General features: G+C 34.0%; 14 non-coding genes across 14 annotated transcripts; all 14 read left to right on the top strand.

Moving 5' to 3' along the window:
- Positions 1-276: 276 nt before the first annotated feature.
- On the top strand, positions 277-358 carry TRNAL-AAG (transfer RNA leucine (anticodon AAG)). The gene has a single exon. It is a non-coding gene; the product is annotated as a tRNA-Leu (tRNA).
- An 802-nt stretch (positions 359-1,160) lies between these two features.
- Positions 1,161-1,242, top strand: TRNAL-AAG (transfer RNA leucine (anticodon AAG)). The gene has a single exon. It is a non-coding gene; the product is annotated as a tRNA-Leu (tRNA).
- A 1,383-nt stretch (positions 1,243-2,625) lies between these two features.
- TRNAL-UAG (transfer RNA leucine (anticodon UAG)) lies at positions 2,626-2,707 on the top strand. Its single transcript has one exon. It is a non-coding gene; the product is annotated as a tRNA-Leu (tRNA).
- A 231-nt stretch (positions 2,708-2,938) lies between these two features.
- TRNAL-AAG (transfer RNA leucine (anticodon AAG)) lies at positions 2,939-3,020 on the top strand. Its single transcript has one exon. It is a non-coding gene; the product is annotated as a tRNA-Leu (tRNA).
- Positions 3,021-4,274: 1,254 nt separating this feature from the next.
- TRNAL-AAG (transfer RNA leucine (anticodon AAG)) lies at positions 4,275-4,356 on the top strand. Its single transcript has one exon. It is a non-coding gene; the product is annotated as a tRNA-Leu (tRNA).
- A 941-nt stretch (positions 4,357-5,297) lies between these two features.
- Positions 5,298-5,379, top strand: TRNAL-UAG (transfer RNA leucine (anticodon UAG)). Its single transcript has one exon. It is a non-coding gene; the product is annotated as a tRNA-Leu (tRNA).
- Positions 5,380-6,632: 1,253 nt separating this feature from the next.
- On the top strand, positions 6,633-6,714 carry TRNAL-UAG (transfer RNA leucine (anticodon UAG)). Its single transcript has one exon. It is a non-coding gene; the product is annotated as a tRNA-Leu (tRNA).
- Positions 6,715-7,968: 1,254 nt separating this feature from the next.
- Positions 7,969-8,050, top strand: TRNAL-UAG (transfer RNA leucine (anticodon UAG)). The gene has a single exon. It is a non-coding gene; the product is annotated as a tRNA-Leu (tRNA).
- Positions 8,051-9,304: 1,254 nt separating this feature from the next.
- Positions 9,305-9,386, top strand: TRNAL-UAG (transfer RNA leucine (anticodon UAG)). Its single transcript has one exon. It is a non-coding gene; the product is annotated as a tRNA-Leu (tRNA).
- A 1,254-nt stretch (positions 9,387-10,640) lies between these two features.
- On the top strand, positions 10,641-10,722 carry TRNAL-UAG (transfer RNA leucine (anticodon UAG)). The gene has a single exon. It is a non-coding gene; the product is annotated as a tRNA-Leu (tRNA).
- Positions 10,723-10,953: 231 nt separating this feature from the next.
- On the top strand, positions 10,954-11,035 carry TRNAL-AAG (transfer RNA leucine (anticodon AAG)). The gene has a single exon. It is a non-coding gene; the product is annotated as a tRNA-Leu (tRNA).
- Positions 11,036-11,967: 932 nt separating this feature from the next.
- On the top strand, positions 11,968-12,049 carry TRNAL-UAG (transfer RNA leucine (anticodon UAG)). Its single transcript has one exon. It is a non-coding gene; the product is annotated as a tRNA-Leu (tRNA).
- A 1,254-nt stretch (positions 12,050-13,303) lies between these two features.
- TRNAL-UAG (transfer RNA leucine (anticodon UAG)) lies at positions 13,304-13,385 on the top strand. Its single transcript has one exon. It is a non-coding gene; the product is annotated as a tRNA-Leu (tRNA).
- A 1,254-nt stretch (positions 13,386-14,639) lies between these two features.
- TRNAL-UAG (transfer RNA leucine (anticodon UAG)) lies at positions 14,640-14,721 on the top strand. Its single transcript has one exon. It is a non-coding gene; the product is annotated as a tRNA-Leu (tRNA).
- Positions 14,722-15,865: the final 1,144 nt, after the last annotated feature.

The raw sequence follows: 15,865 nt of genomic DNA, 5'->3' as shown, positions 1-15,865 counted from the left end.
GCTCCAGTCTCTTTGGAGGCGTGGGTTCAAATCCCACTCCTGTCAACATATTGAGGTTTTGAAAACCTTTTCAGCTTATATTTATGATTTTGCTAATAGAAAAATTAGCATATTTTTGTATGAGTGCGTGCTTTGCTTTTTTGGAAAAGACAAAAGATAGAATCATTGCTTTTTCCTTTTTGTTTAGAGACCTATCCATTTTCCACAATGCACAAGTTTAAAATGTAGTCAGATACACTAAACTTACTCTCAGGAAGCTCTTTTAATGATGCATTAGGTAGCATGGCCGAGTGGTCTAAGGCGCTGGATTAAGGCTCCAGTCTCTTCGGAGGCGTGGGTTCAAATCCCACTGCTGCCAGTATTATGAGGTTTTGAGAACCCTTTGATCTAATTCTGAGGATTTTGTATTTCCATGAGTGTGTGCATTTCTGTTTTGGAAAAGACAGTTTTAGACTTTAGTTTAGAGACTTACCTAAATTTTAACAGACTTGTGGGTTCAAATGCCACTAGTATGAGTTCTTTTAAACCTTTTTATCTCATTCTTATAATTATGCTAACATGCAAAATTAGCATATGCTTTAATCTCACTGCTGCCAGTATAATGAGATCTTGAAATGTTTTTGTACTTATTCTTATGATTTTGCTAGCATGCAAATTAGCATGTGATATAATCTTCTTTTGTATTTGTATGATTTAGCAGTTTTCAGTTAAGATAAAGACCGTTGATAGAATCTTTGTTTTTGCCTAATGTTTAGAGACATGCCCATTTTCCAAAATGTACTAATTTTAAATGTTGTCAAATGTACTTCACTTTCTCTAAGGAAGCTTAATTAACCATGCTGTTTAAGGTAGCATGGCCGAGTGGTCTAAGGCGCTGGATTTAGGCTTCAGTCTCTTTGGAGGCGTGGGTTCAAATCCCACTGCTGCCAACATATTGAGGTTTTGAAAACCTTTCCAGCTTATATTTATGATTTTGCTAATAGAAAAATTAGCATATTTTTGTATGAGTGCGTGCTTTGCTTTTTTGGAAAAGACAAAAGATAGAATCATTGCTTTTTCCTTTTTGTTTAGAGACCTATCCATTTTCCACAATGCACAAGTTTAAAATGTAGTCAGATACACTAAACTTACTCTAAGGAAGCTCTTTTAATGATGCATTAGGTAGCATGGCCGAGCGGTTTAAGGCGCTGGATTAAGGCTCCAGTCTCTTCGGAGGCGTGGGTTCAAATCCCACTGCTGCCAGTATTATGAGGTTTTGAGAACCCTTTGATCTAATTCTGAGGATTTTGTATTTCCATGAGTGTGTGCATTTCTGTTTTGGAAAAGACAGTTGAAAGAATCATTGATTGTTCCTATTGTTTAGAGACTTACCTAAATTTTAACAGACTTGTGGGTTCAAATGCCACTAGTATGAGTTCTTTTAAACCTTTTTATCTTATTCTTATAATTATGCTAACATGCAAAATTAGCATATGCTTTAAACCCACTGCTGCCAGTATTATGAGATCTTGAAATGTTTTTGTACTTATTCTTATGATTTTGCTAACATGCAAATTAGCATGTGATTTAATCTTCTTTTGTATTTGCATGATTTTCCAGTTTTCAGTTCAGATAAAGACTGTTGAAAGAATCCTTGCTTTTTTCTAATGTTTAGAGACATGCCCATTCAAATCCCACTGCTGCCATTATTATGAGGTTTTGAGAACCCTTTGATCTAATTCTGAGGATTTTGTATTTCCATGAGTGTGTGCATTTCTGTTTTGGAAAGACAGTTATAGACTTTAGTTTAGAGACTTACCTAAATTTTAACAGACTTGTGGGTTCAAATGCCACTAGTATGAGTTCTTTTAAACCTTTTTATCTTATTCTTATAATTATGCTAACATGCAAAATTAGCATATGCTTGAAACCCACTGCTGCCAGTATTATGAGTTCTTGAAATGTTTTTGTACTTATTCTTATGATTTTGCTAACATGCAAATTAGCATGTGATTTAATCTTCTTTTGTATTTGCATGATTTTCCAGTTTTCAGTTCAGATAAAGACTGTTGAAAGAATCCTTGCTTTTTTCTAATGTTTAGAGACATGCCCATTCAAATCCCACTGCTGCCATTATTATGAGGTTTTGAGAACCCTTTGATCTAATTCTTATGATTTTGTATTTTCATGAGTGTGTTAATTTCTGTTTAGGAAAAGACAGTTGAAAGAATCATTGATTTTTCCTATTGTTAAGAGACTTACCCATATTCCAACAGACTTGTGAGTTCAAATCCCACTGCTGCCACTAGTATGAGTTCTTTTAAACCTTTTTATCTCATTCTTATAATTATGCTAACATGCAAAATTAGCATATGCTTTAATCTCACTTCTGCCAGTATTATGAGATCTTGAAATGTTTTTGTACTTATTCTTATGATTTTGCTAGCATGCAAATTAGCATGTGATATAATCTTCTTTTGTATTTGTATGATTTAGCAGTTTTCAGTTAAGATAAAGACCGTTGATAGAATCTTTGTTTTTGCCTAATGTTTAGAGACATGCCCATTTTCCAAAATGTACTAATTTTAAATGTTGTCAAATGTACTTCACTTTCTCTAAGGAAGCTTAATTATCCATGCTGTTTAAGGTAGCATGGCCGAGTGGTCTAAGGCGCTGGATTTAGGCTCCAGTCTCTTTGGAGGCGTGGGTTCAAATCCCACTGCTGCCAACATATTGAGATTTTGAAAACCTTTTCAGCTTATATTTATGATTTTGCTAACAGAAAAATTAGCATATTTTTGTATGAGTGCGTGCTTTGCTTTTTTGGAAAAGACAAAAGATAGAATCATTGCTTTTTCCTTTTTGTTTAGAGACCTATCCATTTTCCACAATGCACAAGTTTAAAATGTAGTCAGATACACTAAACTTACTCTAAGGAAGCTCTTTTAATGATGCATTAGGTAGCATGGCCGAGCGGTCTAAGGCGCTGGATTAAGGCTCCAGTCTCTTCGGAGGCGTGGGTTCAAATCCCACTGCTGCCAGTATTATGAGGTTTTGAGAACCCTTTGATCTAATTCTGAGGATTTTGTATTTCCATGAGTGTGTGCATTTCTGTTTTGGAAAAGACAGTTTTAGACTTTAGTTTAGAGACTTACCTAAATTTTAACAGACTTGTGTGTTCAAATGCCACTAGTATGAGTTCTTTTAAACCTTTTTATCTTATTCTTATAATTATGCTAACATGCAACATTAGCATATGCTTTAAACCCACTGCTGCCAGTATTATGAGTTCTTGAAATGTTTTTGTACTTATTCTTATGATTTTGCTAACATGCAAATTAGCATGTGATTTAATCTTCTTTTGTATTTGCATGATTTTCCAGTTTTCAGTTCAGATAAAGACTGTTGAAAGAATCCTTGCTTTTTTCTAATGTTTAGAGACATGCCCATTCAAATCCCACTGCTGCCATTATTATGAGGTTTTGAGAACCCTTTGATCTAATTCTTATGATTTTGTATTTTCATGAGTGTGTTAATTTCTGTTTAGGAAAAGACAGTTGAAAGAATCATTGATTTTTCCTATTGTTAAGAGACTTACCCATATTCCAACAGACTTGTGAGTTCAAATCCCACTGCTGCCACTAGTATGAGTTCTTTTAAACCTTTTTATCTCATTCTTATAATTATGCTAACATGCAAAATTAGCATATGCTTTAATCTCACTGCTGCCAGTATTATGAGATCTTGAAATGTTTTTGTACTTATTCTTATGATTTTGCTAGCATGCAAATTAGCATGTGATATAATTTTCTTTTGTATTTGTATGATTTAGCAGTTTTCAGTTAAGATAAAGACCGTTGATAGAATCTTTGTTTTTGCCTAATGTTTAGAGACATGCCCATTTTCCAAAATGTACTAATTTTAAATGTTGTCAAATGTACTTCACTTTCTCTAAGGAAGCTTAATTAACCATGCTGTTTAAGGTAGCATGGCCGAGTGGTCTAAGGCGCTGGATTTAGGCTCCAGTCTCTTTGGAGGCGTGGGTTCAAATCCCACTCCTGTCAACATATTGAGGTTTTGAAAACCTTTTCAGCTTATATTTATGATTTTGCTAATAGAAAAATTAGCATATTTTTGTATGAGTGCGTGCTTTGCTTTTTTGGAAAAGACAAAAGATAGAATCATTGCTTTTTCCTTTTTGTTTAGAGACCTATCCATTTTCCACAATGCACAAGTTTAAAATGTAGTCAGATACACTAAACTTACTCTCAGGAAGCTCTTTTAATGATGCATTAGGTAGCATGGCCGAGTGGTCTAAGGCGCTGGATTAAGGCTCCAGTCTCTTCGGAGGCGTGGGTTCAAATCCCACTGCTGCCAGTATTATGAGGTTTTGAGAACCCTTTGATCTAATTCTGAGGATTTTGTATTTCCATGAGTGTGTGCATTTCTGTTTTGGAAAAGACAGTTTTAGACTTTAGTTTAGAGACTTACCTAAATTTTAACAGACTTGTGGGTTCAAATGCCACTAGTATGAGTTCTTTTAAACCTTTTTATCTTATTCTTATAATTATGCTAACATGCAAAATTAGCATATGCTTTAAACCCACTGCTGCCAGTATTATGAGATCTTGAAATGTTTTTGTACTTATTCTTATGATTTTGCTAACATGCAAATTAGCATGTGATTTAATCTTCTTTTGTATTTGCATGATTTTCTAGTTTTCAGTTCAGATAAAGACTGTTGAAAGAATCCTTGCTTTTTTCTAATGTTTAGAGACATGCCCATTCAAATCCCACTGCTGCCATTATTATGAGGTTTTGAGAACCCTTTGATCTAATTCTTATGATTTTGTATTTTCATGAGTGTGTTAATTTCTGTTTAGGAAAAGACAGTTGAAAGAATCATTGATTTTTCCTATTGTTAAGAAACTTACCCATATTCCAACAGACTTGTGAGTTCAAATCCCACTGCTGCCACTAGTATGAGTTCTTTTAAACCTTTTTATCTTATTCTTATAATTATGCTAACATGCAAAATTAGCATATGCTTTAATCTCACTGCTGCCAGTATTATGAGATCTTGAAATGTTTTTGTACTTATTCTTATGATTTTGCTAGCATGCAAATTAGCATGTGATATAATCTTCTTTTGTATTTGTATGATTTAGCAGTTTTCAGTTAAGATAAAGACCGTTGATAGAATCTTTGTTTTTGCCTAATGTTTAGAGACATGCCCATTTTCCAAAATGTACTAATTTTAAATGTTGTCAAATGTACTTCACTTTCTCTAAGGAAGCTTAATTATCCATGCTGTTTAAGGTAGCATGGCCGAGTGGTCTAAGGCGCTGGATTTAGGCTCCAGTCTCTTTGGAGGCGTGGGTTCAAATCCCACTGCTGCCAACATATTGAGGTTTTGAAAACCTTTTCAGCTTATATTTATGATTTTGCTAACAGAAAAATTAGCATATTTTTGTATGAGTGCGTGCTTTGCTTTTTTGGAAAAGACAAAAGATAGAATCATTGCTTTTTCCTTTTTGTTTAGAGACCTATCCATTTTCCACAATGCACAAGTTTAAAATGTAGTCAGATACACTAAACTTTCTCTCAGGAAGCTCTTTTAATGATGCATTAGGTAGCATGGCCGAGCGGTCTAAGGTGCTGGATTAAGGCTCCAGTCTCTTCGGAGGCGTGGGTTCAAATCCCACTGCTGCCAGTATTATGAGGTTTTGAGAACCCTTTGATCTAATTCTGAGGATTTTGTATTTCCATGAGTGTGTGCATTTCTGTTTTGGAAAAGACAGTTTTAGACTTTAGTTTAGAGACTTACCTAAATTTTAACAGACTTGTGGGTTCAAATGCCACTAGTATGAGTTCTTTTAAACCTTTTTATCTTATTCTTATAATTATGCTAACATGCAAAATTAGCATATGCTTTAAACCCACTGCTGCCAGTATTATGAGATCTTGAAATGTTTTTGTACTTATTCTTATGATTTTGCTAACATGCAAATTAGCATGTGATTTAATCTTCTTTTGTATTTGCATGATTTTCCAGTTTTCAGTTCAGATAAAGACTGTTGAAAGAATCCTTGCTTTTTTCTAATGTTTAGAGACATGCCCATTCAAATCCCACTGCTGCCATTATTATGAGGTTTTGAGAACCCTTTGATCTAATTCTTATGATTTTGTATTTTCATGAGTGTGTTAATTTCTGTTTAGGAAAAGACAGTTGAAAGAATCATTGATTTTTCCTATTGTTAAGAGACTTACCCATATTCCAACAGACTTGTGAGTTCAAATCCCACTGCTGCCACTAGTATGAGTTCTTTTAAACCTTTTTATCTCATTCTTATAATTATGCTAACATGCAAAATTAGCATATGCTTTAATCTCACTGCTGCCAGTATTATGAGATCTTGAAATGTTTTTGTACTTATTCTTATGATTTTGCTAGCATGCAAATTAGCATGTGATATAATCTTCTTTTGTATTTGTATGATTTAGCAGTTTTCAGTTAAGATAAAGACTGTTGATAGAATCTTTGTTTTTGCCTAATGTTTAGAGATATGCCCATTTTCCAAAATGTACTAATTTTAAATGTTGTCAAATGTACTTCACTTTCTCTAAGGAAGCTTAATTATCATGCTGTTTAAGGTAGCATGGCCGAGTGGTCTAAGGCGCTGGATTTAGGCTCCAGTCTCTTTGGAGGCGTGGGTTCAAATCCCACTGCTGCCAACATATTGAGGTTTTGAAAACCTTTTCAGCTTATATTTATGATTTTGCTAATAGAAAAATTAGCATATTTTTGTATGAGTGCGTGCTTTGCTTTTTTGGAAAAGACAAAAGATAGAATCATTGCTTTTTCCTTTTTGTTTAGAGACCTATCCATTTTCCACAATGCACAAGTTTAAAATGTAGTCAGATACACTAAACTTTCTCTCAGGAAGCTCTTTTAATGATGCATTAGGTAGCATGGCCGAGCGGTCTAAGGTGCTGGATTAAGGCTCCAGTCTCTTCGGAGGCGTGGGTTCAAATCCCACTGCTGCCAGTATTATGAGATTTTGAGAACCCTTTGATCTAATTCTGAGGATTTTGTATTTCCATGAGTGTGTGCATTTCTGTTTTGGAAAAGACAGTTTTAGACTTTAGTTTAGAGACTTACCTAAATTTTAACAGACTTGTGGGTTCAAATGCCACTAGTATGAGTTCTTTTAAACATTTTTATCTTATTCTTATAATTATGCTAACATGCAAAATTAGCATATGCTTTAAACCCACTGCTGCCAGTATTATGAGTTCTTGAAATGTTTTTGTACTTATTCTTATGATTTTGCTAACATGCAAATTAGCATGTGATTTAATCTTCTTTTGTATTTGCATGATTTTCCAGTTTTCAGTTCAGATAAAGACTGTTGAAAGAATCCTTGCTTTTTTCTAATGTTTAGAGACATGCCCATTCAAATCCCACTGCTGCCATTATTATGAGGTTTTGAGAACCCTTTGATCTAATTCTTATGATTTTGTATTTTCATGAGTGTGTTAATTTCTGTTTAGGAAAAGACAGTTGAAAGAATCATTGATTTTTCCTATTGTTAAGAGACTTACCCATATTCCAACAGACTTGTGAGTTCAAATCCCACTGCTGCCACTAGTATGAGTTCTTTTAAACCTTTTTATCTCATTCTTATAATTATGCTAACATGCAAAATTAGCATATGCTTTAATCTCACTTCTGCCAGTATTATGAGATCTTGAAATGTTTTTGTACTTATTCTTATGATTTTGCTAGCATGCAAATTAGCATGTGATATAATCTTCTTTTGTATTTGTATGATTTAGCAGTTTTCAGTTAAGATAAAGACCGTTGATAGAATCTTTGTTTTTGCCTAATGTTTAGAGACATGCCCATTTTCCAAAATGTACTAATTTTAAATGTTGTCAAATGTACTTCACTTTCTCTAAGGAAGCTTAATTATCCATGCTGTTTAAGGTAGCATGGCCGAGTGGTCTAAGGCGCTGGATTTAGGCTCCAGTCTCTTTGGAGGCGTGGGTTCAAATCCCACTGCTGCCAACATATTGAGGTTTTGAAAACCTTTTCAGCTTATATTTATGATTTTGCTAACAGAAAAATTAGCATATTTTTGTATGAGTGCGTGCTTTGCTTTTTTGAAAAAGACAAAAGATAGAATCATTGCTTTTTCCTTTTTGTTTAGAGACCTATCCATTTTCCACAATGCACAAGTTTAAAATGTAGTCAGATACACTAAACTTACTCTAAGGAAGCTCTTTTAATGATGCATTAGGTCGCATGGCCGAGCGGTCTAAGTCGCTGGATTAAGGCTCCAGTCTCTTCGGAGGCGTGTGTTCAAATCCCACTGCTGCCAGTATTATGAGGTTTTGAGAACCCTTTGATCTAATTCTGAGGATTTTGTATTTCCATGAGTGTGTGCATTTCTGCTTTGGAAAAGACAGTTTTAGACTTTAGTTTAGAGACTTACCTAAATTTTAACAGACTTGTGGGTTCAAATGCCACTAGTATGAGTTCTTTTAAACCTTTTTATCTTATTCTTATAATTATGCTAACATGCAAAATTAGCATATGCTTTAAACCCACTGCTGCCAGTATTATGAGTTCTTGAAATGTTTTTGTACTTATTCTTATGATTTTGCTAACATGCACATTAGCATGTGATTTAATCTTCTTTTGTATTTGCATGATTTTCCAGTTTTCAGTTCAGATAAAGACTGTTGAAAGAATCCTTGCTTTTTTCTAATGTTTAGAGACATGCCCATTCAAATCCCACTGCTGCCATTATTATGAGGTTTTGAGAACCCTTTGATCTAATTCTTATGATTTTGTATTTTCATGAGTGTGTTAATTTCTGTTTAGGAAAAGACAGTTGAAAGAATCATTGATTTTTCCTATTGTTAAGAGGCTTACCCATATTCCAACAGACTTGTGAGTTCAAATCCCACTGCTGCCACTAGTATGAGTTCTTTTAAACCTTTTTATCTAATTCTTATAATTATGCTAACATGCAAAATTAGCATATGCTTTAATCTCACTGCTGCCAGTATTATGAGATCTTGAAATGTTTTTGTACTTATTCTTATGATTTTGCTAGCATGCAAATTAGCATGTGATATAATCTTCTTTTGTATTTGTATGATTTAGCAGTTTTCAGTTAAGATAAAGACCGTTGATAGAATCTTTGTTTTTGCCTAATGTTTAAAGACATGCCCATTTTCCAAAATGTACTAATTTTAAATGTTGTCAAATGTACTTCACTTTCTCTAAGGAAGCTTAATTAACCATGCTGTTTAAGGTAGCATGGCCGAGTGGTCTAAGGCGCTGGATTTAGGCTCCAGTCTCTTTGGAGGCGTGGGTTCAAATCCCACTGCTGCCAACATATTGAGGTTTTGAAAACCTTTTCAGCTTATATTTATGATTTTGCTAATAGAAAAATTAGCATATTTTTGTATGAGTGCGTGCTTTGCTTTTTTGGAAAAGACAAAAGATAGAATCATTGCTTTTTCCTTTTTGTTTAGAGACCTATCCATTTTCCACAATGCACAAGTTTAAAATGTAGTCAGATACACTAAACTTACTCTCAGGAAGCTCTTTTAATGATGCATTAGGTAGCATGGCCGAGCAGTCTAAGGCGCTGGATTAAGGCTCCAGTCTCTTCGGAGGCGTGTGTTCAAATCCCACTGCTGCCAGTATTATGAGGTTTTGAGAACCCTTTGATCTAATTCTGAGGATTTTGTATTTCCATGAGTGTGTGCATTTCTGTTTTGGAAAAGACAGTTTTAGACTTTAGTTTAGAGACTTATCTAAATTTTAACAGACTTGTGGGTTCAAATGCCACTAGTATGAGTTCTTTTAAACCTTTTTATCTTATTCTTATAATTATGCTAACATGCAAAATTAGCATATGCTTTAAACCCACTGCTGCCAGTATTATGAGATCTTGAAATGTTTTTGTACTTATTCTTATGATTTTGCTAACATGCAAATTAGCATGTGATTTAATCTTCTTTTGTATTTGCATGATTTTCTAGTTTTCAGTTCAGATAAAGACTGTTGAAAGAATCCTTGCTTTTTTCTAATGTTTAGAGACATGCCCATTCAAATCCCACTTCTGCCATTATTATGAGGTTTTGAGAACCCTTTGATCTAATTCTTATGATTTTGTATTTTCATGAGTGTGTTAGTTTCTGTTTAGGAAAAGACAGTTGAAAGAATCATTGATTTTTCCTATTGTTAAGAGGCTTACCCATATTCCAACAGACTTGTGAGTTCAAATCCCACTGCTGCCACTAGTATGAGTTCTTTTAAACCTTTTTATCTAATTCTTATAATTATGCTAACATGCAAAATTAGCATATGCTTTAATCTCACTGCTGCCAGTATTATGAGATCTTGAAATGTTTTTGTACTTATTCTTATGATTTTGCTAGCATGCAAATTAGCATGTGATATAATCTTCTTTTGTATTTGTATGATTTAGCAGTTTTCAGTTAAGATAAAGACCGTTGATAGAATCTTTGTTTTTGCCTAATGTTTAGAGACATGCCCATTTTCCAAAATGTACTAATTTTAAATGTTGTCAAATGTACTTCACTTTCTCTAAGGAAGCTTAATTAACCATGCTGTTTAAGGTAGCATGGCCGAGTGGTCTAAGGCGCTGGATTTAGGCTCCAGTCTCTTTGGAGGCGTGGGTTCAAATCCCACTGCTGCCAACATATTGAGGTTTTGAAAACCTTTTCAGCTTATATTTATGATTTTGCTAATAGAAAAATTAGCATATTTTTGTATGAGTGCGTGCTTTGCTTTTTTGGAAAAGACAAAAGATAGAATCATTGCTTTTTCCTTTTTGTTTAGAGACCTATCCATTTTCCACAATGCACAAGTTTAAAATGTAGTCAGATACACTAAACTTACTCTCAGGAAGCTCTTTTAATGATGCATTAGGTAGCATGGCCGAGCGGTCTAAGGCGCTGGATTAAGGCTCCAGTCTCTTCGGAGGCGTGGGTTCAAATCCCACTGCTGCCAGTATTATGAGGTTTTGAGAACCCTTTGATCTAATTCTGAGGATTTTGTATTTCCATGAGTGTGTGCATTTCTGTTTTGGAAAAGACAGTTTTAGACTTTAGTTTAGAGACTTACCTAAATTTTAACAGACTTGTGGGTTCAAATGCCACTAGTATGAGTTCTTTTAAACCTTTTTATCTTATTCTTATAATTATGCTAACATGCAAAATTAGCATATGCTTTAAACCCACTGCTGCCAGTATTATGAGTTCTTGAAATGTTTTTGTACTTATTCTTATGATTTTGCTAACATGCACATTAGCATGTGATTTAATCTTCTTTTGTATTTGCATGATTTTCCAGTTTTCAGTTCAGATAAAGACTGTTGAAAGAATCCTTGCTTTTTTCTAATGTTTAGAGACATGCCCATTCAAATCCCACTGCTGCCATTATTATGAGGTTTTGAGAACCCTTTGATCTAATTCTTATGATTTTGTATTTTCATGAGTGTGTTAATTTCTGTTTAGGAAAAGACAGTTGAAAGAATCATTGATTATTCCTATTGTTAAGAGACTTACCCATATTCCAACAGACTTGTGAGTTCAAATGCCACTAGTATGAGTTCTTTTAAACCTTTTTATCTCATTCTTATAATTATGCTAACATGCAAAATTAGCATATGCTTTAATCTCACTGCTGCCAGTATTATGAGATCTTGAAATGTTTTTGTACTTATTCTTATGATTTTGCTAGCATGCAAATTAGCATGTGATATAATTTTCTTTTGTATTTGTATGATTTAGCAGTTTTCAGTTAAGATAAAGACCGTTGATAGAATCTTTGTTTTTGCCTAATGTTTAGAGACATGCCCATTTTCCAAAATGTACTAATTTTAAATGTTGTCAAATGTACTTCACTTTCTCTAAGGAAGCTTAATTAACCATGCTGTTTAAGGTAGCATGGCCGAGTGGTCTAAGGCGCTGGATTTAGGCTCCAGTCTCTTTGGAGGCGTGGGTTCAAATCCCACTGCTGCCAACATATTGAGGTTTTGAAAACCTTTTCAGCTTATATTTATGATTTTGCTAATAGAAAAATTAGCATATTTTTGTATGAGTGCGTGCTTTGCTTTTTTGGAAAAGACAAAAGATAGAATCATTGCTTTTTCCTTTTTGTTTAGAGACCTATCCATTTTCCACAATGCACAAGTTTAAAATGTAGTCAGATACACTAAACTTACTCTCAGGAAGCTCTTTTAATGATGCATTAGGTAGCATGGCCGAGCGGTCTAAGGCACTGGATTAAGGCTCCAGTCTCTTCGGAGGCGTGGGTTCAAATCCCACTGCTGCCAGTATTATGAGGTTTTGAGAACCCTTTGATCTAATTCTGAGGATTTTGTATTTCCATGAGTGTGTGCATTTCTGTTTTGGAAAAGACAGTTTTAGACTTTAGTTTAGAGACTTACCTAAATTTTAACAGACTTGTGGGTTCAAATGCCACTAGTATGAGTTCTTTTAAACCTTTTTATCTTATTCTTATAATTATGCTAACATGCAAAATTAGCATATGCTTTAAACCCACTGCTGCCAGTATTATGAGTTCTTGAAATGTTTTTGTACTTATTCTTATGATTTTGCTAACATGCACATTAGCATGTGATTTAATCTTCTTTTGTATTTGCATGATTTTCCAGTTTTCAGTTCAGATAAAGACTGTTGAAAGAATCCTTGCTTTTTTCTAATGTTTAGAGACATGCCCATTCAAATCCCACTGCTGCCATTATTATGAGGTTTTGAGAACCCTTTGATCTAATTCTTATGATTTTGTATTTTCATGAGTGTGTTAATTTCTGTTTAGGAAAAGACAGTTGAAAGAATCATTGATTTTTCCTATTGTTAAGAGACTTACCCATATTCCAACAGACTTGTGAGTTCAAATCCCACTGCTGCCACTAGTATGAGTTCTTTTAAACCTTTTTATCTCATTCTTATAATTATGCTAACATGCAAAATTAGCATATGCTTTAATCTCACTGCTGCCAGTATTATGAGATCTTGAAATGTTTTTGTACTTATTCTTATGATTTTGCTAGCATGCAAATTAGCATGTGATATAATCTTCTTTTGTATTTGTATGATTTAGCAGTTTTCAGTTAAGATAAAGACCGTTGATAGAATCTTTGTTTTTGCCTAATGTTTAGAGACATGACCATTTTCCAAAATGTACTAATTTTAAATGTTGTCAAATGTATTTCACTTTCTCTAAGGAAGCTTAATTAACCATGCTGTTTAAGGTAGCATGGCCGAGTGGTCTAAGGCGCTGGATTTAGGCTCCAGTCTCTTTGGAGGCGTGGGTTCAAATCCCACTGCTGCCAACATATTGAGGTTTTGAAAACCTTTTCAGCTTATATTTATGATTTTGCTAATAGAAAAATTAGCATATTTTTGTATGAGCGCGTGCTTTGCTTTTTTGGAAAAGACAAAAGATTGAATCATTGCTTTTTCCTTTTTGTTTAGAGACCTATCCATTTTCCACAATGCACAAGTTTAAAATGTAGTCAGATACACTAAACTTACTCTCAGGAAGCTCTTTTAATGATGCATTAGGTAGCATGGCCGAGCAGTCTAAGGCGCTGGATTAAGGCTCCAGTCTCTTCGGAGGCGTGGGTTCAAATCCCACTGCTGCCAGTATTATGAGGTTTTGAGAACCCTTTGATCTAATTCTGAGGATTTTGTATTTCCATGAGTGTGTGCATTTCTGTTTTGGAAAAGACAGTTTTAGACTTTAGTTTAGAGACTTACCTAAATTTTAACAGACTTGTGGGTTCAAATGCCACTAGTATGAGTTCTTTTAAACCTTTTTATCTTATTCTTATAATTATGCTAACATGCAAAATTAGCATATGCTTTAAACCCACTGCTGCCAGTATTATGAGATCTTGAAATGTTTTTGTACTTATTCTTATGATTTTGCTAACATGCAAATTAGCATGTGATTTAATCTTCTTTTGTATTTGCATGATTTTCTAGTTTTCAGTTCAGATAAAGACTGTTGAAAGAATCCTTGCTTTTTTCTAATGTTTAGAGATATGCCCATTCAAATCCCACTGCTGCCATTATTATGAGGTTTTGAGAACCCTTTGATCTAATTCTTATGATTTTGTATTTTCATGAGTGTGTTAGTTTCTGTTTAGGAAAAGACAGTTGAAAGAATCATTGATTTTTCCTATTGTTAAGAGACTTACCCATATTCCAACAGACTTGTGAGTTCAAATCCCACTGCTGCCACTAGTATGAGTTCTTTTAAACCTTTTTATCTCATTCTTATAATTATGCTAACATGCAAAATTAGCATATGCTTTAATCTCACTGCTGCCAGTATTATGAGATCTTGAAATGTTTTTGTACTTATTCTTATGATTTTGCTAGCATGCAAATTAGCATGTGATATAATCTTCTTTTGTATTTGTATGATTTAGCAGTTTTCAGTTAAGATAAAGACCGTTGATAGAATCTTTGTTTTTGCCTAATGTTTAGAGACATGACCATTTTCCAAAATGTACTAATTTTAAATGTTGTCAAATGTATTTCACTTTCTCTAAGGAAGCTTAATTAACCATGCTGTTTAAGGTAGCATGGCCGAGTGGTCTAAGGCGCTGGATTTAGGCTCCAGTCTCTTTGGAGGCGTGGGTTCAAATCCCACTGCTGCCAACATATTGAGGTTTTGAAAACCTTTTCAGCTTATATTTATGATTTTGCTAATAGAAAAATTAGCATATTTTTGTATGAGCGCGTGCTTTGCTTTTTTGGAAAAGACAAAAGATAGAATCATTGCTTTTTCCTTTTTGTTTAGAGACCTATCCATTTTCCACAATGCACAAGTTTAAAATGTAGTCAGATACACTAAACTTACTCTCAGGAAGCTCTTTTAATGATGCATTAGGTAGCATGGCCGAGCAGTCTAAGGCGCTGGATTAAGGCTCCAGTCTCTTCGGAGGCGTGGGTTCAAATCCCACTGCTGCCAGTATTATGAGGTTTTGAGAACCCTTTGATCTAATTCTGAGGATTTTGTATTTCCATGAGTGTGTGCATTTCTGTTTTGGAAAAGACAGTTTTAGACTTTAGTTTAGAGACTTACCTAAATTTTAACAGACTTGTGGGTTCAAATGCCACTAGTATGAGTTCTTTTAAACCTTTTTATCTTATTCTTATAATTATGCTAACATGCAAAATTAGCATATGCTTTAAACCCACTGCTGCCAGTATTATGAGATCTTGAAATGTTTTTGTACTTATTCTTATGATTTTGCTAACATGCAAATTAGCATGTGATTTAATCTTCTTTTGTATTTGCATGATTTTCTAGTTTTCAGTTCAGATAAAGACTGTTGAAAGAATCCTTGCTTTTTTCTAATGTTTAGAGATATGCCCATTCAAATCCCACTGCTGCCATTATTATGAGGTTTTGAGAACCCTTTGATCTAATTCTTATGATTTTGTATTTTCATGAGTGTGTTAGTTTCTGTTTAGGAAAAGACAGTTGAAAGAATCATTGATTTTTCCTATTGTTAAGAGACTTACCCATATTCCAACAGACTTGTGAGTTCAAATCCCATTGCTGCCACTAGTATGAGTTCTTTTAAACCTTTTTATCTCATTCTTATAATTATGCTAACATGCAAAATTAGCATATGCTTTAATCTCACTGCTGCCAGTATTATGAGATCTTGAAATGTTTTTGTACTTATTCTTATGATTTTGCTAGCATGCAAATTAGCATGTGATATAATCTTCTTTTGTATTTGTATGATTTAGCAGTTTTCAGTTAAGATAAAGACCGTTGATAGAATCTTTG

This window comes from Ranitomeya variabilis, chromosome 5, assembly GCF_051348905.1.
Source record: "Ranitomeya variabilis isolate aRanVar5 chromosome 5, aRanVar5.hap1, whole genome shotgun sequence".
Taxonomy (NCBI): Eukaryota; Metazoa; Chordata; class Amphibia; order Anura; family Dendrobatidae; genus Ranitomeya; species Ranitomeya variabilis.
The sequence above is the reverse complement of the archived record's forward strand: the minus strand, read 5'-3'. Positions and strand labels throughout refer to the sequence as shown.